A 25,055-nucleotide genomic window follows, 5' to 3' on the forward strand; every position below is an offset into this window, starting at 1 on the left:
GAAACCTTGTATGTCCAAAACCTAAAATGTACTAAACTCTACCCGACAGTGAGGATATTTTAGTGATTATGTTGTGAGGAAAACGTTGAGATAATAGTCCATGGGCCATACGAGTTGTCGGTATCAAAAAGGTGGCAAAGGTTACCATACATTTTTGAAAAGCTCTATATCTGTAGATTATATTTTGGTATGATAACCCTTCCTTAGACACACAGCTACATTGGTGTTATCAGCCGCTAGAGTTGGTGTCCCATTAACTTTACATTACAGGGAAAAAAAAGCTAAAAATGAATCTGCTTTAAGTAGCATAAGAGGGGTCAAACTAAGAGGTTTTCATGATGCTGAATCCATTGCAAGCATCTGTTTTGCACAAAAAACATTCCTTGGGCTAAAAACTGTCCCACAAGACTATGGTTTAGTGATGAGTCATCACTTTTCACACTTTTGTGGGGGCTGTTTTAGCCCCAGGAATGTTTTTCGTGCAAAACAGATGCTTGCAATGGATTCAGCATCATGAAAACCCCCTAGTTTGACCCCTCTTATGCTACTTAAAGCAGATTATTTTTTAGCTTTTTTTTCCTGTAATGTAAAGTTAATGGGACACCAACTCTAGCGGCTGATAACACCAATGTAGCTGTGTGTCTAAGGAAGGGTTATCATACCAAAATATAATCTACAGATATAGAGCTTTTATAAAATGCATGGTAACCTTTGCCACCTTTTTGATACCGACAACTCGTATGGCCCATGGACTATAAAAGCCATTTTGGTAAGCGGCACCCAATGATTGCAAACTTTTTCTTAACAGTTCTGTTTAGACTTACTGTTTTCTTTTTTTTTTTGCCTTTTCTTTATATCTACTGCATAGTACTGTGTTCTATTTGTCTGTCATTCAATGTTATATGAGATACTTAAATGGTTTCCTGTGGAAATAAGCTTAGTCTTTTCATGGATCTCCTTTTAGTAGACCTTGTACCAGTGAACTGTACCGTCATGAAACTGTACCTTTTCCTATGCAAACTTCTAATAAAGCCTTCAATCAATCAATCAATCAATTCTGCTGCCGTTGACAGTCCTCACCGTCATTGAAAGGGTTAAAACCATGGCGCCGTTGACGGTGAGGACTGTGAATCTTACCGTATATACAGTAAAGGTATAATTACTTACTGTACGTCGCTCCGGTCCCGCCCGCATCGGTAATGTCCGCGATTTGTTTACAACGCACGTCAGGCGTGCACGCGAAGTGAACGTCCTCCATAGTAAATCCATTGAGAGGCCCATAAAGAGACTTCATTTACTCCAAAAGAGACATTCTTATACAAAGAGTGGTCTCCATACTGTACACAAATACTCGGGATGGGCGCAGACATGTTTCTCTTCTGGACCCACACTGTCATGTGACTAGATGACGTAATCGTTGCCGTCAAGTGATAATCCAAAAAAACTAAAACAACCCCCTTCCGGCCCTTCAAAATAATAGCGGCGGCCTACGGAGGAAACGGCGCGGCACCAAGGCACCAAGCATCTCTTCAGATTAAAAGGCAGGGGATGTGTTAAAGCACCGCCTCTGGCGGTCAGGAGGGATGAAATAGAACGAAAGTTACGTAGGTAACTACGGTTCTATGAATCCCGAATGACCGCCAGAGCACTGGGTCACTCAGAATCCTCGCATTCCCGCGAGAAAGTTCTGTAGGGACTGATTCCCTGATGATCCCCGGTACATATGGACCACTACCGGGTCATACGGGGGTCACAGGTATAAACACTGGAACAACGCATGCGCGAGATTTTATAACGTTTCCCCCCCCCCCCCCCCCCTCCCACAGGGTCCGCCACGTCCATCACCACGTACGAGACGTGCCAGACGTACGAGCGCCCCATCGCCTTCACGGCTCGCTCCAGAAGGCTGTGGATCAACTTCAAGTCCAACGAGGCCAACAGCGCCCGCGGCTTCCAGATCCCCTACGTCACGTATGACGGTACGTACACCACTACTACGTCACGTATGACGGTACGTACACCACTACTACGTCACGTATGACGGTACGTACACCACTACTACGTCTACTACTTTTTACTTTGATCCTATGTGAAAACATATTTTAATATTACATTATTTGATATACTACATTTGTGTCCCAATTTGGCTGGGAGCCAGTCATCTCGGAAAGTACTGCTTTAGACCAGAGCTGAAAATACCTTTTTTTTTTCTTTTCACTAAAATGTGATAAAGCCACTAAAGCATTTCATAAATATCAGGCTACATTTCATTTAAACGCCAGAGCTTAACTCTGCATGTAAATACGACTTGTTTTAATTAATGTGAGAGATCGGGACATAATGTTGTTGGTCCTCCCAGAATACAGCTAACATGTTAGTTTTCACCACCCTGTGTTAGCCATTTGTAGCCAAATGCGGTAATATCGGCGCTCCATTACCTAGCGTTGCAAATCACAGTATTTATCCCGTTCATGTAGTGCCACGTATGTTCCAAATGAACCACGTTACGTTGTTATAATGATTTAATCTATTATTTATTTAATTATTATTCCGTTGTTCTTCTTCTCTGGTGTGGAAAAAAGGATCAGTTTCCTGCCTGGACCGGATGGCGAGGACGTCCTTTGTCACTGAGTTAGCTTAGCTTTGATTTAGAACAGTGTCATCGTAAACTATCTAGTTTTAAAGTTCAGAGCGTTTTCTTTTTGGACAATAAAAACATTCACAGCCAGGAAAAAAATCCATCAGAAGGACACATGGAATGCTCGTTCACTCGCCGTCGGAAAATTTACTTATTAGACTATTCTGGATGACTGGCTGATGAGTGGCTAACGGCTAACGCTAACGTTAGTTAGCGCTAGCTGCAGGCTAACGTACAGTAGGCATCTGTTGTATAAAACGCGACCAAACTATTTTTGCTCTTCTACAAGCTCACAACGCGAGGCGGTTAAGCGTAGCCTGTAGATTGTGGTTCATTATCAGAGTCAGATGATCCTTCAATCTGACTGAAGGATGTCCAAAAATAGGAAGAAATACTTTCCTTTTCTCATAAAAGTATCAGTAGGCAGTTGCCTACTGCAATTTATACTCTGTTACAAGTAGAAGTCCGGTATTAAATAAATATATTTTTAAAATAGCAGATCTACAAGCTCACAATGTGAGCAATTTTCAAATGGCCAAAATGTGTATAGGCTACAATAACAGCTGAAGTGGTTAATGTATGTTTTGGGCTATTAAATCTAAATCTACAAAGCAATAACTAAAGTTTAAAACATACATAAACCACTTTAGCCCTATGTTATACCAAGGCTATTTGAAAATAGCCGATCTACAAGCTCACAACGCATTGCGGTGTGACGCGTTGTGAGCTTGTAGATCTGCTATTTTCAAACATTTTGTACTTTTGGTACTTTAAGTACATTTGGATACCAATACTTTTGTACTTTTACTCAAGTACATTTTTAATTCTGGACTTTTACTTGTAACAGAGTGATTCTACATTGCAGTATTGATACTTTTACTTAATTATAAAATGTAGGTACTTTTTCCACCACTGTGTAAACGTTTGTGTTCTCATGCCAATAAAGCTTCTTTGAATTGAAGATTGGCTCTCTACTTCCCCATGTGGCGGAGTCAGGTCATTGCAGGTTAGAAATGTATTTAAAACTTGAATATCTCAAAAGTACTATTTCAGCATGGCATCATTCTATAAGCTATATCTTCAAAACGGTTGGGTCAATCTCCACAACCAATATATCATTTTGTAGCTATGATCCCCAGCTTTCAAATGAAATTAAAAAATGAAAATGAAAAAAAAAAAATCAATGACTAACTGTCAGCCGTGCTGGGACACATTTAATAAATTAAATACCCTTTGTTTAGCGATTTTCAAAATGTTCTTTTCATAGAAAATAAAGGTTTTATGGTCATAATTCACTGCCATCCTGGATGGCTTGGTTCCAGGCTTCACATAATTGTTATAAATATTTTCGTGAAAGTCTATGAGGAAAATGAACGGGAGCTGTTTTAGTGGCACCAGTAAACCACGGCCACTGCCATGCTCCCCAATAGGCGGCCCGTGGGCCATTTGCGGCCCACGGGGGGCTACTGTCTGTATAAGAGCAGCAACAACACTAGTATATCGTCGTTGTCGGGTGGAAACCTTGAATCTCAAAATGTGTATGATCTTTCGCAAAGCAAAGCCCTGCTTCATCATTCAAGGCCGTCACACAAAAGTAGTGAAAACAGAAGATCTACAAGCACACAACGCCTCGCGGTGCGAGGCGTTGTGTGCTTGTAGATCGGCTGTTTGAACTAGTTTAAATCATTTTTTTGGACATACAAGATTTTCACCCAACAACGACGATATCTTAACTGTCGCTGGAGTAGCGGGAACGCCACCGTCGCCCCCTGCAATGTTGTGGCCCTCGGCTTGGTACCCTAGACATGATTCAATGTTGTGGCCGTCGGCTTGGTACTCTAGACATGATTCAATGTTGTGGCCCTCGGCTTGGTACCCTAGACATGATTCAATGTTGTGGCCCTCGGCTTGGTACTCTAGACATAATTCAATGTTGTGGCCCTCGGCTTGGTACCCTAGACATAATTCAATGTTGTGGCCCTCGGCTTGGTACCCTAGACATAATTCAATGTTGTGGCCCTCGGCTTGGTACCCTAGACATAATTCAATGTTGTGGCCCCCGGCTTAGTACCCTAGACATAATTCAATGTTGTGGCCCTCGGCTTGGTACCCTAGACATAATTCAATGTTGTGGCCCCTGGCTTGGTACCCTAGACATAATTCGGCCCTTGGAGAAAACCAATTGGGGAACCCTGCTCTATAGGTATTAACTCAGATGTTCACCTCATGCCAACTGGTCACTGGGTATAGGTATTAACTCAGATGTCACCTCATGCCAGCTGGTCACTGGGTATAGGTATTAACTCAGATGTTCACCTCATGCCAACTGGTCACTGGGTATAGGTATTAACTCAGATGTTCACCTCATGCCAACTGGTCACTGGGTATAGGTATTAACTCAGATGTCATGCCAGCTGCTGGTCACTGGGTATAGGTATTAACTCAGATGTCACCTCATGCCAACTGGTCACTGGGTATAGGTATTAACTCAGATGTTCACCTCCATGCCAACTGGTCACTGGGTATAGGTATTAACTCAGATGTTCACCTCATGCCAACTGGTCACTGGGTATAGGTATTAACTCAGATCTCATGCCAACTGGTCACTGGGTATAGGTATTAACTCAGATGTCATGCCAGCTGGTCACTGGGTATAGGTATTAACTCAGATGTCATGCCAACTGGTCACTGGGTATAGGTATTAACTCAGATGTTCACCTCATGCCAACTGGTCACTGGGTATAGGTATTAACTCAGATGTTCACCTCATGCCAGCTGGTCACTGGGTATAGGTATTAACTCAGATGTTCACCTCATGCCAACTGGTCACTGGGTATAGGTTAGGGTGGATCTTAAATGACCTTTTTCTGATTTTCTTGAGTCTCACCCCCCAATTATGTTCCAATGTACAAAAAACTGCTTTGGTTAAAATTTGGTTGAATTTCAAGCATATTTAGAGGTAGCTCAATCAAGTCAAAGATTGTACATTTTATTGGTCAAAATCGAATTGCACTGCAGGCACATTTAAGTTATACATTACACATTATTCTTATACTAAGCACAGAAATTATATTTTTTAAGCTTACAAATCTAAACACAAATCTGATTACATGTTTGTCATATGTCAAACCAGAATTAATGTATTGTAGGTAATAGCAAAGCAAAGAATGACAATTTGCAATTTTTCATTTAACGTGCACAATGACATGTCTTTATTGCACACTCTTCAATCATACTCACAACACACAACAAGTACACAGCCCCACTTCCTTGTTTACCCCCAAAACCCCCGAAAGTCACTGCAGTATAGCAATTCAGTAGTTACTGATCAATTAAAGTTTGTTTACGGCTATCGGGATACTTGTGCCGATAGTCCTGCACAATTTGCAGCAAGTATTGGAGTTGGGACTCATCTTTAGTAATGAGACCACAATATTCTTGTATTAGGTCAACCCCACACTCTGCATGATCATTAACAACATTCATCGCCTTCACTACAGCCAGAGCTTCTTGGTAGTCCTCCCTGGGCTCCCACTCAAAGCACCTTGGAAAAAATCTTTAATGTTCTTCCTTGCAATTGTTCCAAGGTCAACAGTAATTCTCTTCATATGCCCCTGTTCACCATAAGTGATTGGAAAACTTTTGAGAAGCAGCTTTAGACACCTCAGCATTTATTGATGAACCGGATACCTCGCTGCTCGAGGTATCCGGTTCAGAGCTCCAGGAGCTACCCATCATGCCCGTTGGATGGCAAAGGTTATTTATTGTATGAAGATCTGGATGTTTCATGGCCAATTCAAACTGACCTTCAGGGAAGAAAAAGCATGCATGGATGTGTGCATTTTTGCAGTTTGCAATTATGTGAAGGCATGGATGATGGCACCTGTTGCTGTCAGCGCTCCACTAAATTACTTGGCAGCTGTTAAAATCGTTGCTGGAATATTCATCAATAAATGCTGAGGTGTCTAAAGCTGCTTCTCAAAAGTGTTCCAATCACTTATGGTATTTTGCTCCAGAGATTGTCGGACTTGCATTGTTTGACAGTCAAGTGAGCGCGCAAACGAAGAGGCTGATGGTGAGAGCCATGAAAGATGGAAATGAAGATCATGAACTGAGAATTACTATTGACCTTGGAACAATTGCAAGGAAGAACATTGAAGTGCTTTTCAAAATGATGGATCTCCCAGATGACTTCCTTGACGTTGATCCCGATGAGTGGGAGCCCAGGGTAGACTACCAAGAAGCTCTGGCTGTAGTGAAGGCAATGAATGTTGTCAATGATCATGCAGAGCGTGGGGTTGACCTAATACAAGAATATTGTGGTCTCATTACTAAAGATGAGTCCCAACTCCAATACTTGCTGCAAATTGTGCAGAACCATCGGCACAAGTATCCCGATAGCCGTAAACAAACTTTAATTGATCAGTAACTACTGAATTGCTATACTGCAGTGACTTTCGGGGTTTTTGGGGGTAAACAAGGAAGTGGGGCTGTGTACTTGTTGTGTGTTGTGAGTATGATTGAAGAGTGTGCAATAAAGACATGTCATTGTGCACGTTAAATGAAAAATAGCAATTGTCATTCTTTGCTTTGCTATTTCCTACAATACATTAATTCTGGTTTGACATATGACAAACATGTAATCAGATTTGTGTTTAGATTTGTAAGCTTAAAAAATATAATTTCTGTGCTTAGTATAAGAATAATGTGTAATGTATAACTTAAATGTGCCTGCAGTGCAATTCGATTTTGACCAATAAAATGTACAATCTTTGACTTGATTGAGCTACCTCTAAATATGCTTGAAATTCAACCAAATTTTAACCAAAGCATTTTTTTGTACATTGGAACATAATTGGGGGGTGAGACTCAAGAAAATCTAAAAAAGGTAATTTAAGATCCACCCTAGTATAGGTATTAACTCAGATGTTCACCTCATGCCAACTGGTCACTGGGTATAGGTATTAACTCAGATGTCATGCCAACTGGTCACTGGGTATAGGTATTAACTCAGATGTCATGCCAACTGGTCACTGGGTATAGGTATTAACTCAGATGTTCACCTCATGCCAGCTGGTCACTGGGTATAGGTATTAACTCAGATGTCACCTCATGCCAACTGGTCACTGGGTATAGGTATTAACTCAGATGTCATGCCAGCTGCTGGTCACTGGGTATAGGTATTAACTCAGATGTCACCTCATGCCAACTGGTCACTGGGTATAGGTATTAACTCAGATGTTCACCTCCATGCCAACTGGTCACTGGGTATAGGTATTAACTCAGATGTTCACCTCATGCCAACTGGTCACTGGGTATAGGTATTAACTCAGATGTTCACCTCATGCCAACTGGTCACTGGGTATAGGTATTAACTCAGATGTCATGCCAGCTGCTGGTCACTGGGTATAGGTATTAACTCAGATGTCATGCCAACTGGTCACTGGGTATAGGTATTAACTCAGATGTCACCTCATGCCAACTGGTCACTGGGTATAGGTATTAACTCAGATGTCATGCCAGCTGCTGGTCACTGGGTATAGGTATTAACTCAGATGTCACCTCATGCCAACTGGTCACTGGGTATAGGTATTAACTCAGATGTTCACCTCCATGCCAACTGGTCACTGGGTATAGGTATTAACTCAGATGTTCACCTCCATGCCAACTGGTCACTGGGTATAGGTATTAACTCAGATGTTCACCTCATGCCAACTGGTCACTGGGTATAGGTATTAACTCAGATGTTCACCTCATGCCAGCTGGTCACTGGGTATAGGTATTAACTCAGATGTTCACCTCATGCCAACTGGTCACTGGGTATAGGTATTAACTCAGATGTTCACCTCATGCCAACTGGTCACTGGGTATAGGTATTAACTCAGATGTTCACCTCATGCCAACTGGTCACTGGGTATAGGTATTAACTCAGATGTTCACCTCATGCCAGCTGGTCACTGGGTATAGGTATTAACTCAGATGTTCACCTCATGCCAGCTGGTCACTGGGTATAGGTATTAACTCAGATGTTCACCTCATGCCAGCTGGTCACTGGGTATAGGTATTAACTCAGATGTTCACCTCATGCCAACTGGTCACTGGGTATAGGTATTAACTCAGATGTTCACCCTCATGCCAGCTGGTCACTGGGTATAGGTATTAACTCAGATGTCATGCCAGCTGGTCACTGGGTATAGGTATTAACTCAGATGTCATGCCAACTGGTCACTGGGTATAGGTATTAACTCAGATGTCATGCCAACTGGTCACTGGGTATAGGTATTAACTCAGATGTTCACCCTCATGCCAACTGGTCACTGGGGTGGTCGGGGTGGAGCTGATTTGTGGCAATGTTCTCTTGAAACCTGAAAGTGTTGCCGTGTTGCTCTGACTTCACAGAGGACTACGAACAGCTTGTAGAAGACATCGTGAGGGACGGAAGACTCTACGCCTCAGAAAACCATCAAGAAATCCTAAAGGTTACAATTTACAATTTACACATTTACACATTTACAGTTTACAGTTTACAATTTACAATTTACACATTTACAGTTTACAGTTTACAATTTACAATTTAGGCATTTACACATTTACAGTTTACACATTTACACATTTACACATTTACAATTTACACATTTACAATTTACACATTTACAATTTAGGCATTTAGCAGACGCTGTTAAAAGCACAGCACAAGGTGCTGGGCGAAGATACAGAACCTTGGCGTGGCACAAAGTTCGGTTTAAAAGGAGTTTTGTCCCCTCAGCCATCGCTGCACTTAACACATTGACCGCCATTTTAACATACCTCCGTACTCCCACCTGCCATTCGTCTCCATAGACTTCCATGTAATTGGGTGTGCACGGATCATGCACACCCATGCCTAGATAATGCACCACGTGTGTCCACATTGCTCACAGCTTTCAAACAAAAAAAAACGAATGGAAATCCGTTCAGGCATTCATGAGATAACAGCCACTATGTTTAACAAAGATGGCTGCCAAAATGGCTGCCATGCTTGAAAGATGGGGTTGCTATGGGGGTTAAACATGCAATTTCGCGATTGCTATCATGCCTACTCCATTTTTGGGTTCAAAAATTTTTTTTGAAAAAAAAAAAAAAAAATTAAATTCTCGGGACTATCGGGCCTGGCGGGGAAAGACATTGGAATAATCTCGGGACTATCGGGCCTGGCAGGGAATGAGTTAACAATCTGCTAAACAATCGCCCCCGTCGCTAAGAGGGTTTTTTCTGTGTACAGTGGGGTACTGATGTGATATGTTTGTGTTGTTATTTGGCTATGTGTTGTTTCTTGTTTGAACAGACTGTGAAGACAAATTTCCCTTCGGGGACAATAAAGATTATTATTATCAGGTGAGACATCAAAAGCATAGAGATGGTAATCTAGGATCGTAGGTAAACCAAGGACCTGTCATCAGTCTGACAGAAGAATAACCAAAAATAATAAATAAAACAATAATCAGCACATTAAAATTATACACACTATTGACCATATTCACACTGCGGCCATCTTGGACCTGTGTTGCCATCGCGTGTTTCCTAAACCCACCAGGCTTGAGTTAAGACCCGCCTCGCGGAAACGCGAGAACTTCCAGGAGTGGCTGAAATCCTTGCCGGACACATGGAGAGTGGATAAAGTCAGTAAAACTTGTACTGAGAAAAGCCTGCATTCGCACAATGCACAGCTATTAATTTGACAATACAGTGCTCAAAATAAACTGTGCTTAAAAAAAATAAAAAATGAACTTACTTTGTACTGTGCTTAAAAAAGGTAAAACTTTGTAACTTTGCTAAAGAGAAAAACTTAATGAGAAAGCTATTAATTTGTCACTACTGTGCTCAAACTCTTACTAATTATCAGTTAAATTGTTATAGTTTGGATATGGCTTTGGGCATATTATGCTGCGTGTATTATTGTAAAGGATCGGTAGGTAGTAGGTACAGTAGGATATTGCTTTGCACTTGAGCGAGCAGCACTAACGTTCATATATGCACTTTCATATAAGATTATTGAGAGGGGCGTTTCTGCGTGGCGGGTCTTAACTCGATCCTGGTGGGTTTAGGAAACACGCGTTGCCACCGCATGTGGTCATGTGATCCAAGATGGCCGCTTTGTGAATAAGGTCAATACAGGATTCCAGGTCAACGATGAGCTGCCGTCTGTCTACTCTACACAACATGCCATCTAATTACATTTTAGTCTGTTTGGTATATCGTTGTCATGACAACCTAGCTGCTGCGAAAGGCCGCACCACAAGACAGATTCAGACATTCCAACTTGGAGATCAGTCTTTGCGGGAGGTCCCATGTGCACAGCGCACGTGCACCCGTTCACCCGATATTTTTTTTCACGCGCTGCAAATGATTTAGTTTTTTTTTTCTCGGATTTACTCTTTTTTTTCTACGGTTAAAAATTGATAAAAAAAAAGGTTAAAACGGTTCTGCACGGCAGCAGAACCATTTTAGGCTTAATATAATTGGGTTAATTTATAGCATGATGTCTAGACTCTTACCTATTTGGGAGAAAGTTCTGTCACTCTCACAGTGAGACACAACAGCCTGCCTGCAGGCTGCCGTGCGTCGCACAGGCTGACGCACTGCAGCTACATGTCCAGCTGTATGTCCAGCGAAAAAGAACCGACTGTTGTAAAGTACTGTTATTTTATTCATATTAACTAAGACCTGTCAAAACCTGTCTGTTTACTGTTATGAACAGATTATATCCTTCACGCTTGAGAGCCCAGTCTCTGCATCTGAGACCACAATGGCTGGTCACTTTTAGACGCCCACATCTCCCACAGCGAATGACAATCATTCATTTGCCAGATTGACAGTTCGACGACGAATGAGAACACATTTATTTGCATCGCGGGTTGTGGATCCGGTTTCTAGACCGGATCACGGCGGATATAGCTGGCATTTTTGCGGGACCGGCCGAGATTTCCGGGAGTTTCAGTGGCACTCGCAGGTGTCCGGGGAGCGACACTTATTTCCGTGAACTTCCAGGAGACTTGGGATGTCTGCAGATTTATGACAAATAATAGCTAGACAGTAGAGCATTCACGAATAGTGATTTTTAGCATTCTAATTATTCAACCTCAAAGTATTCAAATAGTCGAATATTCGACAGGACTGGCCAAACTGTCAAATATTAAGTAAGCAAGAGGCAAACATTGCCTCGCGTTGCGAGGCGTTGTGAGCATGTAGATCTGCTATTTTCACAATATTTTTCAGCGGAACCGAGTGACATTAAATGTAATACCTACAATTCCAAGTGCTTGTCAGTGTGGGGGTCTCAAATATGTTTATTTTGGGGGTCACGGCCTAAAAAGTTTTGAGAACCCCTGGTATAGAGCATTAACAAATTCATCCACCAGGGGCATTGACAACTCATTCTGACATTGACTTCCTATCTAGCCAAGCTTTATAAACTATATCTTTTTTAAAGAAAAATACAAAAATAAAAGCGAATGTTCAACTTCGGTGAACAAAGTCGAATAGTGACTTTGATATTCGAATATTCAACTATTTGGTGAATGCCCTACTAGACAGTAAACACTGGACCCTCTCTCTCCTCCACCAGGATAAGAAGCTGATCAAGACGCTGTTTGACGTGCTGGCTCACCCCAACAACTACTTCAAGTACACCACTAGAGAATCCCACGAGATGCTGCCGCGATCCTTCATACGCCTCATCAGCAGCAAAGTGTCCGCCTTCCTGCGACCATATAAGTAACAGACTGAACTCCTCCCAGATCAGATTATAACCCCGCCCCCTCCGTTCCTCCTGATACCGTGTACCAGTAACAAACTGACTCCAGATCACATCTTATTAACCACCTGTGGAGCAGACTCCAGACCAGATTATATTAGAGCAGACCCGCACGCACACACTTCGTTTCCAGGTCACATGCAGCCGTTTTCACAGGACTTCCAACGCAACAAAACCAACTGCAGACAGTACAGTTAACGTTGCGTTGCGTTGCATCCAATGTGTTTTAACTGCCCTACTGCCAATACAGCATCAGAAACAGCGGCGGTCACGTTGGTTCATGTAACTCCAGATGTCACTTTCCCCTCATAGACTCCAATGCATTCTGTACACTTCCTGGTTCGCGCTTTGTCACTATTCACCAATGGGTGTGTATGTAGAAGACCTGCTGGCCCCATGAAGTGAACAGGAGTGACGCGACTCTCTCTAATACAAGGCTCTGGTCATATACTGCATTACTGCAGGGTCGCACAGAAGCATCAAAAGTAGTGGATCTACAAGCTGGCGTCTTCCAGCTTGTAGATCTGTTAACTCTGGTGGTTTTTGAATCCTGAAAACAGTAACAGTTTGGGACATGAGGAGGTTTCCACCAAGCAGAGAGGAAATGAGATGTATTTTCTGTTTCTATTGACAAAGAAAACTTTATTATGGACGTTGATTTTGTGTTCTTTCCGGTGTTCAATCGCTCACTCCCAGTGGTAAGCACTGTGTCTGCCACCAGGGGGCGTCGCACCAAATTCTGGGCCCTGGGTTTTCACTGTGGAGCCCCTGTGCTTGTAGACCTGCTATTTTTTTTGAAAAATCGTGAAAATCTTTGAATATTTCAAATCCTTTTTTGAAAAAATAAAAAATAAAAAACCTATGTTTCTATGTCAGTGGTGCTCATATGTATTTGGCCACGGACCCCCATCTCAAAATATTCAGTCCCCCCCCCAGGAGCAAAATTTGAGTTACAAATGTTGTCTTAAAAAATACATATATTCAAAGATTTGCACATTTTAACGACTTTTCAAAAATAGCAGATCTACAAGCTCGCAGCGTGGTGAACTTGTATATGTTCTATTTTTCAATAGCTAAATAGCTATAGAATAATGAATGCCCCTCCACCTTGGGCCCTGGTAACTCAGTCCCACAGAAAGAGCCTGCGTCATTTTCTAGTCGTCAGACGGACTACACTTTAGCCTGAACTACCAACTACTGGATTCAGTTTGAACCCAAAACAATTCCTGGCGCTCAAGGACATCATTTTAGGACCTACCCAATAAAACCCTTGATGCAGCGTAGTTTTGCTTATCTTTTGAAAAGTTTGTTTGGAATGTCCATCTTTTAGTCCAACTCACAGCGACCATGGCGAGACTACACGTCTCTAGCATTTAAACAGGGATTGTGGAAACAAACAGGGGAGACCAGAACAAAGCTTCTTCTGCTTGTTTCCACGCCCAGAGCGGATCATACGTTGGAAACGACTGGCGATGCGAGGTTAAGACCTTATAATGTCAACCCTTATTATCTCTTAATGTGTTGCTATTTTTTTTTTATTCCCATGTATACACCTTACCGGTACCATGGTCAATAATCACCATCATCATCATCATCATCATTATTATTCCTGAAGGTTTGACAGGAATGTGATGAATCCTCTGAGGGAGGGATTTTCAAGTGGGTGACGGGGCACCCTGGGGTGACGGGGCACCCTGGGGTGCCGTGACGGCAGTCCAAGGGTGCCGCGGGATCATTTGATAATAGTTGGAATTTATTTGGACACTTGAAAAAATATTTAGTATCATTTAAAACTAAAGTTTAGTTTCATTTAAAAGTACAAAGTTATTTTCAGTCAGTTCTAACCAAAACTGCTGTTATCTCAACGTTTTCCTCACAACATAATAATTAAAATATCATCATTGTCGGGCAAAAACCTTGTATCTCCAAGTTTCAGATGTGTACGTCTCTTGGTAAAGCAAAGCCCTGCTTCATCATACAAGACTGTCGCACAAAACTAGTGATGCGAGGCGTTGTGTGCTTGTAGATCTGCTGTTTTCACTAGTTTAGTACATTTTATAGATGATAAATAGAAAACGAACGGTTTTGGACATACAAGGTTTCCACCCGACAACAACAATATGCTATAAATATAAGGTGCTGGGAGTGAACATTATAATGTTGGGGTGCCTCGGATTAAAACAATATTTGGGAACCCCTGGTCTGATGGACACAGCAGGATGTGTGGGTCATTTATTCAGAGAGACAGAAAAAATGTCTTCCGGGGACATTTATGTTTGCTGCTTCTTTTTTTGTTCTTTTGTCACTTTAATTATTCAATCTCATGTCTTTCTTTTTTTTAATATTTTTTATCCCACGATTTTGTAACCCATTTTCACCCAGTGCCAATTGCCTATGTAATCCTGGGCTCTGCTCTCCCTCTGCCGCGCCTGGGGAGACAACGGACTGACCTCATGCTTCCTTCAATGCATGAGGAGTCCAAGTTGTTTCTTTTCACCTGACAGGGGGGATTTCCCTGGGATGGACGTAGCGCGTGGAAGGAACATGTTATTCCAACCAGTTCCTTTCCCCTCCATCAGGCGCCCCGGCTGGCCAGGGTGAGGCAATATTGAGACCAGGATTACTGCATGTTTTGTGAGGGTATCAACGGGGAGAACATGCAAACTCCACACAATCTCATGTCTTTCTGATGTGTCCTGTCCACTACACCACGTTTATTTACCTTCTGATGTGTCCTGTCCACTACACCACGTTTATTTACCTTCTGGGTTCAGAACAGAACAGAAGCAAGACAGGAAATCTTTTAGGGACAGTTCTTCACATACAGGAAGTCGATCTTCTCACAGGAAGTTGATCTGCTCATACAGGAAGTCAATCTTCTCACACATTTACCTGTTTCTGTTGGACGAGTGCTTTGGTTGTGTCTTCTGTTTTTTATTTCTGTGTAAATAATGAAAATACATTTAGACGAGGGTTGAATAATAGTTTAATCCTAATTTTAGCTGGAGAATAACTCTGAAATTCCTTTTTTTGGCCCATGATACCAGTTAGTTCCTTGTCCAAAGACGCCTGAGCAACACACCTTAAAATCATTCAACGGAAACAAAACTAAATCTCCACAAATTCAACGCTTTCATGAGGTGATTCAAGGTATATTCAGTGATTGTATTTCATTCAAATAAGAATACAATTGGTACATTTACCATTCATTCTCCTCACTAGAATGTGTGCTGACCATATAAGGACTTCCACCATGGCCCATGTTACGAGCATAGCTAGATTTGGTTTTCAGAGGAGGCCAGCCAGTCCTCGACCAATCAGGGTAGAGTATGGCTGTAGTCATGTTATGATGGTCAAAATAAGTTTTGAGAACCACATTCGCTCTGAATTAAGAATGTCTGCTAAATGCCTTGATTGTAAACTACTGAACTCATAAAATGCCACAGTCTGGTAGTAAATCAGTATCATACACATCTTGAAGCTGGAAACGTAGGCCTAGCGATATTCAGTGATTGGGTCTAATGATCAAAACGAGAACATTATAATGGTGTAAAAAATCTAAAAAATAAAATAAAAAAAACATTTCCACGCTGTAAGGCCAGTAAGGGACAAGATGACCCCCGGCCACTTTCATTATCACTGAATACACCTTTAATTGATAGTGGGGATTGGGGGGGGGGGGGGGGGGGGGTGTCTTTGGGGATTTATCCCTTGGGGGGGTGAACTATCCCTTTAGTACAGAGATCTTCAACAGGGGGTCCTCAGAGTTACTAACCTTTCATCTGTGTTATGACCCCTTACACACTGGCCGTAGATAAAAGGCATTGTTTGTTTGTTTGTTTGTTTGTTTGTTTCAGAGGGCATCGCTCGCCCAACTCATTTATGTTCAAAATGGTCATAAATTGTACGCTAGGAGTGTTTTTATTCTCTCACCCAGAAAATATAGTGAAATAAATATAAAAATATAATGCTTTTGATGTCAAGAAGATGTTTTGAATCATGACCAAACAGGGTAAGTTAATAGAAAATGTACACAAATTAAATGTGCTACCATCTTCGGTTAGAATGGACCAAAATGTTCAAATGGATCACATTGCAATCAAATTGTTACTGACAATTGCATTGTCGATGTAAAGCTAATGACAATGATGAAAGCTTATTAGTGAGCCCAACACCCTTTTATCAAACATAAAAGAAAGAAAAATAGAATACTATAGTCTCGACCAGGGCAGGAATTTCATGGAGGCCATGAAGACATGGCCGTCGTTGCCCCTCAGTTTGCCCTTGTGCCCCTCAAAACAATGGCATGACCGGAGGCCACAGTGGCCTTAATGCCCCAGCTGTCTCTGCCAATTATGCAGACAGTAGACACTCTTTCTTGTCATGTGGACACCAGAGTGTTTTGTTGAGATTATGAAATCGTCCTCCATCTTTAAACCATTCCTGTGACTTTGATTGCAAAACACAGAAGGCAAAGTGTCCTTGCCCCTAAAATGTAGAAATTTCAGGCCTCTGATATTAAGTTAGTCTGCCAGGGAACATTTCCCTCCACTTGTTTAGTAAATGGTTCTTGGTGGTTTGGTAGACTAGTGTTAGTTGGAAATATCCTCCCCTCCACTGGTATGGTAGACTAGTGTTAGTTGGAAACATCCTCCACTGGTATGGTAGACTAGTGTTAGTTGGAAACATCCTCCACTGGTATGGTAGACTAGCGTTAGTTGGAAACATCCTCCACTGGTATGGTAGACTAGTGTTAGTTGGAAACATCCTCCACTGGTATGGTAGACTAGTGTTAGTTGGAAACATCCTCCACTGGTATGGTAGACTAGTGTTAGTTGGAAACATCCTCCACTGGTATGGTAGACTAGTGTTAGTTGGAAACATCCTCCACTGGTATGGTAGACTAGCGTTAGTTGGAAACATCCTCCACTGGTATGGTAGACTAGTGTTAGTTGGAAACATCCTCCACTGGTATGGTAGACTAGTGTTAGTTGGAAACATCCTCCCCTCCACTGGTATGGTAGACTAGCGTTAGTTGGAAACATCCTCCACTGGTATGGTAGACTAGTGTTAGTTGGAAACATCCTCCACTGGTATGGTAGACTAGCGTTAGTTGGAAACATCCTCCCCTCCACTGGTATGGTAGACTAGCGTTAGTTGGAAACGTCCTCCCCTCCACTGGTATGGTAGACTAGCGTTAGTTGGAAACATCCTCCCCTCCACTGGTATGGTAGACTAGCGTTAGTTGGAAACATCCTCCCCTCCACTGGTATGGTAGACTAGCGTTAGTTGGAAACGTCCTCCCCTCCACTGGTATGGTAGACTAGCGTTAGTTGGAAACATCCTCCCCTCCACTGGTATGGTAGACTAGCGTTAGTTGGAAACGTCCTCCCCTCCACTGGTATGGTAGACTAGCGTTAGTTGGAAACATCCTCCCCTCCACTGGTATGGTAGACTAGTGTTAGTTGGAAACGTCCTCCCCTCCACTGGTATGGTAGACTAGCGTTAGTTGGAAACGTCCTCCCCTCCACTGGTATGGTAGACTAGCGTTAGTTGGAAACATCCTCCACTCCACATCTCAGAAAACAGATGCACTGAGAGGTCTTTCAGATTGAATTTCATTGCATAATGGAAACTCAGTGTCAGGCTTACAACAGTCATAGTCCCCCTCCCCTTCCCCCAATCCTGTCCTTATTGATGTCGTTTTGAACAGGCTCTATATGCATAGCAGCCATTTTGGAGAGAAATTGGACCTCTTCTTTACTTTTTTCACAGGTGTTAACAATGATTCTAAAGAAGGCTTAAAAAGTCCCCCTCGAGGACACTTTGAGACCCCCTGGTGTAGCAGAGTGTTTCCAGTGAGCAAACATGACACAATGTCATCACCCTGACTCTGTTTGAGCAGAATGGAACAGAGCCTTCATTAGTATCATTGGTAACACTGACTCTGAGCAGAATGGAACAGAGCCTTCATTAGTATCATTGGTAACACTGACTCTGAGCAGAATGGAACAGAGCCTTCATTAGTATCATTGGTAACACTGACTCTGTTTGAGCAGAATGGAACAGAGCCTTCATTAGTATCATTGGTAACACTGACTCTGAGCAGAATGGAACAGAGCCTTCATTAGTATCATTGGTAACACTGACTCTGTTTGAGCAGAATGGAACAGAGCCTTCATTAGTATCATTGGTAACACTGACTCTGTTTGAGCAGAATGGAACAGAGCCTTCATTAGTATCATCGGTAACACTGACTCTGTTTGAGCAGAATGGAACAGAGCCTTCATTAGTATCATTGGTAACTCTGACTCTGTTTGAGCAGAATGGAACAGAGCCTTCATTAGTATCATTGGTAACACTGACTCTGTTTGAGCAGAATGGAACAGAGCCTTCATTAGTATCATTGGTAACACTGACTCTGTTTGAGCAGAATGGAACAGAGCCTTCATTAGTATCATTGGTAACACTGACTCTGTTTGAGCAGAATGGAACAGAGCCTTCATTAGTATCATTGGTAACACTGACTCTGAGCAGAATGGAACAGAGCCTTCATTAGTATCATTGGTAACACTGACTCTGAGCAGAATGGAACAGAGCCTTCATTAGTATCATTGGTAACACTGACTCTGTTTGAGCAGAATGGAACAGAGCCTTCATTAGTATCATTGGTAACACTGACTCTGAGCAGAATGGAACAGAGCCTTCATTAGTATCATTGGTAACACTGACTCTGTTTGAGCAGAATGGAACAGAGCCTTCATTAGTATCATTGGTAACACTGACTCTGTTTGAGCAGAATGGAACAGAGCCTTCATTAGTATCATCGGTAACACTGACTCTGTTTGAGCAGAATGGAACAGAGCCTTCATTAGTATCATTGGTAACTCTGACTCTGTTTGAGCAGAATGGAACAGAGCCTTCATTAGTATCATTGGTAACACTGACTCTGTTTGAGCAGAATGGAACAGAGCTTTCATTAGTATCATTGGTAACACTGACTCTGTTTGAGCAGAATGGAACAGAGCCTTCATTAGTATCATTGGTAACACTGACTCTGTTTGAGCAGAATGGAACAGAGCCTTCATTAGTATCATTGTTAAGACCTGTGAAGGAAGTAAGTGTGGCTGCGGCTTTGCGGATTTTTTTTTTCATGATCGAACCCAGTTAGATTTGTGCGTCTTGTCGCATCCGGTAAAAACTCATTGACTCCTTTTATGACTCCTTTTGGGATCCGCAGTGTGGATTCCTCACAGCCTTGCACACCAAATACAATGTGTTTTAATCATGCAGCAAACGGACAGAAAGGTAACGGTCCTGTGTGCGGAGGAGGCCCAAAGTCTTTCCAACATGGCTGCTGTGCCGATGCTCTGTAGCCTGTTGTTGCCTTTTATTTTTTAACAAGAGTTTGCTATGATGTATCATAGGGTTGATAATGATATGATGTATCATAGGGTTGATAATGATATTTGCACTTGAATTGTTATTGCTCATGTATAAAGAAATGTCTGGATTTTGTATTGTCTTTTAAAAAAAATATATGAATGGAATTTGGTGTTCTTTTAATTTCTTGTAACTTTGTTTGTTCATGAGATTGAACTCACTGTTTTAGTCTACTAGGTGATGTTTAACATCATCACTGTTTTAGTCTACTAGGTGATACACATGTTTTAACATTATCGACTGTAAAAACAATGTACAGAGGTAAAAGAAACAGGCGTGTGCGCTTGTTTTACTGCCCAAAAAAAATTGTATCAAAAAATAAACATACTGTACTTTAACGAGGTCTTCTCAGTCGTCCTTTACTTCCTTTTTTCAAAATTTTTGATCCCATGATTTTGGAACCCATTTTTCACATGGTGTCAATTGTCTAATGTAATCCTGGGCTCTGCTCTCCCTCTGCCAACCTGGGGAGAGCAACAGACTGACCTCATGCTTTCTTCTATGCACGAGGAGTCCAAGTTGCTTATTATCACCCGACAGGGAGGAGTTTCCCCGGTTGGACGTACAGTAGCGCGTGGAAGGAACACGTTATTCCAACCAGTTCCTTTCCCCTCCATCAGGCGCCCCGGCTGGCCAGGGGGAGGCAGTATAGAGACCAGGATTACTGCATGTTTTTGTGAGGGTATCAACCCTAGGAGACACGGGGAGAACATGCAAACTCGACACAGAAAGGCCCTTTTGCCAACCCCAACTAGGGTGTGGGCGCTGATGACGTGGAGGAGAGAACACGCCCACAGTGTCCTCCGGTGGGAATCAAACCCAGGACCTTCTAGCTGTGAGGAGACAGCACTAAAGGCGAGCATCCTTAATGATCTGATCTATACTGATCAACCTGAACAGAGCCAGGAGAACATCAATGTTCTGAACCATTTAATGATCTGATCTATACTGATCAACCTGAACAGAGCAGGAGAACATCAATGTTCTGAACCATTTAATGATCTGATCCATACTGATCAACCTGAACAGAGCAGGAGAACATCAATGTTCTGAACCATTTAATGATCTGATCCATACTGATCAACCTGAACAGAGCAGGAGAACATCAATGTTCTGAACCATTTAATGATCTGATCCACACTGATCAACCTGAACAGGAGAACATCAATGTTCTGAACCATTTAATGATCTGATCCATACTGATCAACCTGAACAGAGCAGGAGAACATCAATGTTCTGAACCATTTAATGATCTGATCCATACTGATCAACCTGAACAGGAGAACATCAATGTTCTGAACCATTAAATGATCTTATCCATAATGATCAACCTGAACAGAGCAGGAGAACATCAATGTTCTGAACCATTTAATGATCTGATCCATACTGATCAACCTGAACAGGAGAACATCAATGTTCTGAACCATTTAATGATCTGATCCATACTGATCAACCTGAACAGAGCAGGAGAACATCAATGTTCTGAACCATTTAATGATCTGATCCATACTGATCAACCTGAACAGGAGAACATCAATGTTCTGAACCATTTAATGATCTGATCCATAATGATCAACCTGAACAGAGCAGGAGAACATCAATGTTCTGAACCATTTAATGATCTGATCCATACTGATCAACCTGAACAGGAGAACATCAATGTTCTGAACCATTTAATGATCTGATCCATACTGATCAACCTGAACAGAGCCAGGAGAACATCAATGTTCTGAACCATTTAATGTTCTGATCCATACTGATCAACCTGAACAGGAGAACATCAATGTTCTGAACCATTTAATGATCTGATCCATACTGATCAACCTGAACAGATCAGGAGAACATCAATGTTCTGAACCATTTCTGTGTCGTTTTAGTCATAGTTCTTTTAATAAAAATTCCATTTAGTTTTAGTCACATTTTAGACATATAATTTAGTCGACTAAAATGTATGTTTGACTGGCCTTGATGGGTTTATCACTGCATAGATATTATCTGGAATTAGTCTGTGTATGGAATCTACATTTCTATACTTATTTAATATAAATATGTGTCCGAAATCTACATTTATACATATTTATGGTGAGTTACTGTACAGGAAATGTAAAATAACAATAATCTGTGTTCCAGTGAATACAATGTAGTTGTATTTATGATTTATTCATAATCTCTTGTTAATACTGTTCATTGGTTGCATATTTAATTATTTATGTTATGTAACCCAGTGGCAAATATGCCTGCAGTTACACATACACTCCACTGTGTGGCACTGTCACTTTAGCCAGAGGCAAATATAGATAGATAGATAAGCCTACAGTTCAGCCCACTGTGTGTCTGTGACTTTAAGAGGTCCACCTGTATGGGAGTCAATGGTCACACAGTAGAGTCTGGGGAGTATTGAATGAAAACAAACAACCTGTGAGGATTCATTATACCATATTCACTGTAGGCCTACTTTATAGCCTACTCTATACTCTATAGGCTACTCATATACTGATATGGAGGATTCACTGAAACAAAATAGCAGGAGATTCTCTGCAGAGATCATGTTGGTAAAGATGCTGTCATGGTGATGTGGAGGATTCTATGAAGAGATTATCCAGGTGCTATGCTTATCAGATGCTATGCTTTAATGATGGTACATTTTCAGATACACTTGGAAGCACATTCTTGATGCAGTCTAGAGCAGGGGTCTTCAACAGGGGGTCCGGGACCCCCTAGGGGGCCCTTAGAGTTACTACAGGGGGTCCTCCAAACCACTGTGTGATAGAAACTTTGTTCTCGTTTTTATATTAACCACTTGAACCCTAGTGTTCTGAGAACTTTAGCCAAAAATAGCAGATCTACAAGCTCACAACGCCTCGCAGCGCGAGGCGTTGTGAGCTTGAAGATCGGCTATTTTTGGCAAAGAGCTTTGGTGTAGAGGGGAAAAAGAGCAGACTAAGTACAGAGTGAAAGGTCAAGTTTATTAAGTATTGACGGTTCAAGTGGTTAAATATCTGAAAACACAAATTGACATGAATCCAAAATACGCAGATGATTAACGTAATGTGCAACATTGTTTTCTCACTCAACAGTAAACTAACCAACATAAAGTTTATTGTATAGAGGGTATCTGCACATATCTAAAGTGACAATTGAAGGACTTTTTAATACCTCTAAAATGACACATTAAACATTGGCCAAATTGTCAAATATTAGAGGCTGAAAACGCAAGGCGTTGCGAGCATGTAGATCTGCTATTTTCACAATAGAACCATGTTGTACAAAATGTAATGCCTCAACTCTTAGTGCTCGTCAGATTGGGGGGGTCCCCAGTTAAAATATGATTATATTGGGGGTCGCAGCCTGAAAAGGTTACACTAGATTTTATTTTAATCAGATGAATCTAGGGTTGCAATACCTCCCATAGGGATCCAATGGATCAAAACAGCTTTTTGCTTTCTGATTGTATTAAACGACGTCAAACTCATTGGGGCTCTATGGAAAGCTCGGAGTATCCTCTTTCTATCTGCAAAAAACTTTCATAAAACTCCACCCTAGACATGTTATGAGCTACTTTCTGTCAAGAAATCCGAGCAGACATGGTTTATTTTCTAAGTGTTGAACTTCGGAAGCGCTCGTCTTCTATTACAGCAGCGTCCCGCTGCCTCATGCATTATGTGACATTTAGAACCAGCTGGTACAAAGGACCGCTGGTGACTTCCCACAAGCACTTCCAAACATATAATCACCCGAAGCCAATTTCTTGATAGAAAGTAGCTCCTAAACATATCAACGGTGGATTTTTATGAAACAAACACTTTGCAGATAGTAAGAGGATACTCCGGGCTTTCCATACAGTCCCAATATTGGTGAGTTTGATGCCGTTTAATACAATCAGATAGCAAAAAACTGTTTTGATGCATTGGCTGCCTATGGGAGGTATTGCAACCCTAGATTCATCAGATTAAAAGAAAAATCTAGTGTTGCAATTTGCAGCTAGTTTGTTCTCACAGCCGATGTTTTTTTCTGTTTCAACATATCTATACTATAATTTTGCGAATGTCTGAGTGAGTGAGTGTCTGTCTGTCACAGCGTTTCTCCTCGGTGGCTGGAGCAATTGATCTGAAATCGCATCACCATAAGCATATGAACACACCTGACATAATTGTGAAGCCCGTTTGTCACTTTCACAAATCGTATGCTGTATATTAGCATTTTTATGGTGTATCTACTATCTATTCTGCATCTAGCATGAGGCACATCTATTCTGCAAAATAGATGAGGCAAAATGTTTAACCAGCTCTGTGTGTGTGTGTGTGTGTGTGTGTGTGTGTGTGTGTGTGTGTGTGTGTGTGTGTGTGTGTGTGTGTGTGTGTGCAGGCAGGCGGGTGTGTGTGCAGGCGGGTGGGCGGGCGGGCTGGGGGGGGGAACAGTATCTCTGTAGCCATTAAACGAAAGGGTTTCTTACATTGATGCTCCTACATCATGCAAGCACCAGTTAAAGTTACTTTCCATCCCTCATATACTGTGTGCACAGTGCACATCCCATAACCCACACACTGCACATCATTTTGGAGCTCATATCTTTGAACGGGTAAGGGCTAGTTAGTGTAATGTAAGGGAATGTCAGGTTTGATGTTTTACTGATAATGATTCATGTGTTTCTCAGTGTAAAAGAGGTGAAGCTCATGAAGAGGACCTCCCTACATGGACGCCATCCCTACAAGGTGAGTTTATAAAGAGGACCTCCCTACATGGACGCCATCCCTACAAGGTGAGTTTATAAAGAGGTCCTCCCTACATGGACGCCATCCCTACAAGGTGAGTTTATAAAGAGGACCAGAGTGTGTTCAGTCATCCTACAAGGTGAGTTTATAAAGAGGACCAGAGTGTGTTCAGTCATCCTACATGGTGAGTTTATAAAGAGGACCATAGTGTGTTCAGCCATCCTACATGGTGAGTTTATAAAGAGGACCAGAGTGTGTTCAGCCACCCTACATGGTGAGTTTATAAAGAGGACCAGAGTGTGTTCAGTCATCCTACATGGTGAGTTTATAAAGAGGACCAGAGTGTGTTCAGACATCCCTACATGGTGAGTTTATAAAGAGGACCAGAGTGTGTTCAGTCATCCTACATGGTGAGTTTATAAAGAGGACCAGAGTGTGTTCAGTCATCCTACATGGTGAGTTTATAAAG

General features: G+C 41.8%; 1 pseudogene across 1 annotated transcript in view; it reads left to right on the top strand.

Moving 5' to 3' along the window:
- Window positions 1–12,930, top strand: part of LOC308291799 (signal peptide, CUB and EGF-like domain-containing protein 3) — a 125,114-nt pseudogene extending 112,184 nt beyond the window's left edge. Inside the window, exons 24-26 of the transcript XR_013963354.1 lie at window positions 1,827–1,979; window positions 9,038–9,117; window positions 12,243–12,930. The product of XR_013963354.1 is annotated as a signal peptide, CUB and EGF-like domain-containing protein 3 (transcript). The remainder of the gene's footprint in view (window positions 1–1,826; window positions 1,980–9,037; window positions 9,118–12,242) is intronic.
- The last annotated feature ends 12,125 nt before the right edge of the window (window positions 12,931–25,055 follow it).

The sequence above is a fragment of the Nannobrachium achirus genome (genome assembly GCF_963921795.1).
Source record: "Nannobrachium achirus genome assembly, chromosome: 9".
Classification (NCBI taxonomy): domain Eukaryota; kingdom Metazoa; phylum Chordata; class Actinopteri; order Myctophiformes; family Myctophidae; genus Nannobrachium; species Nannobrachium achirus.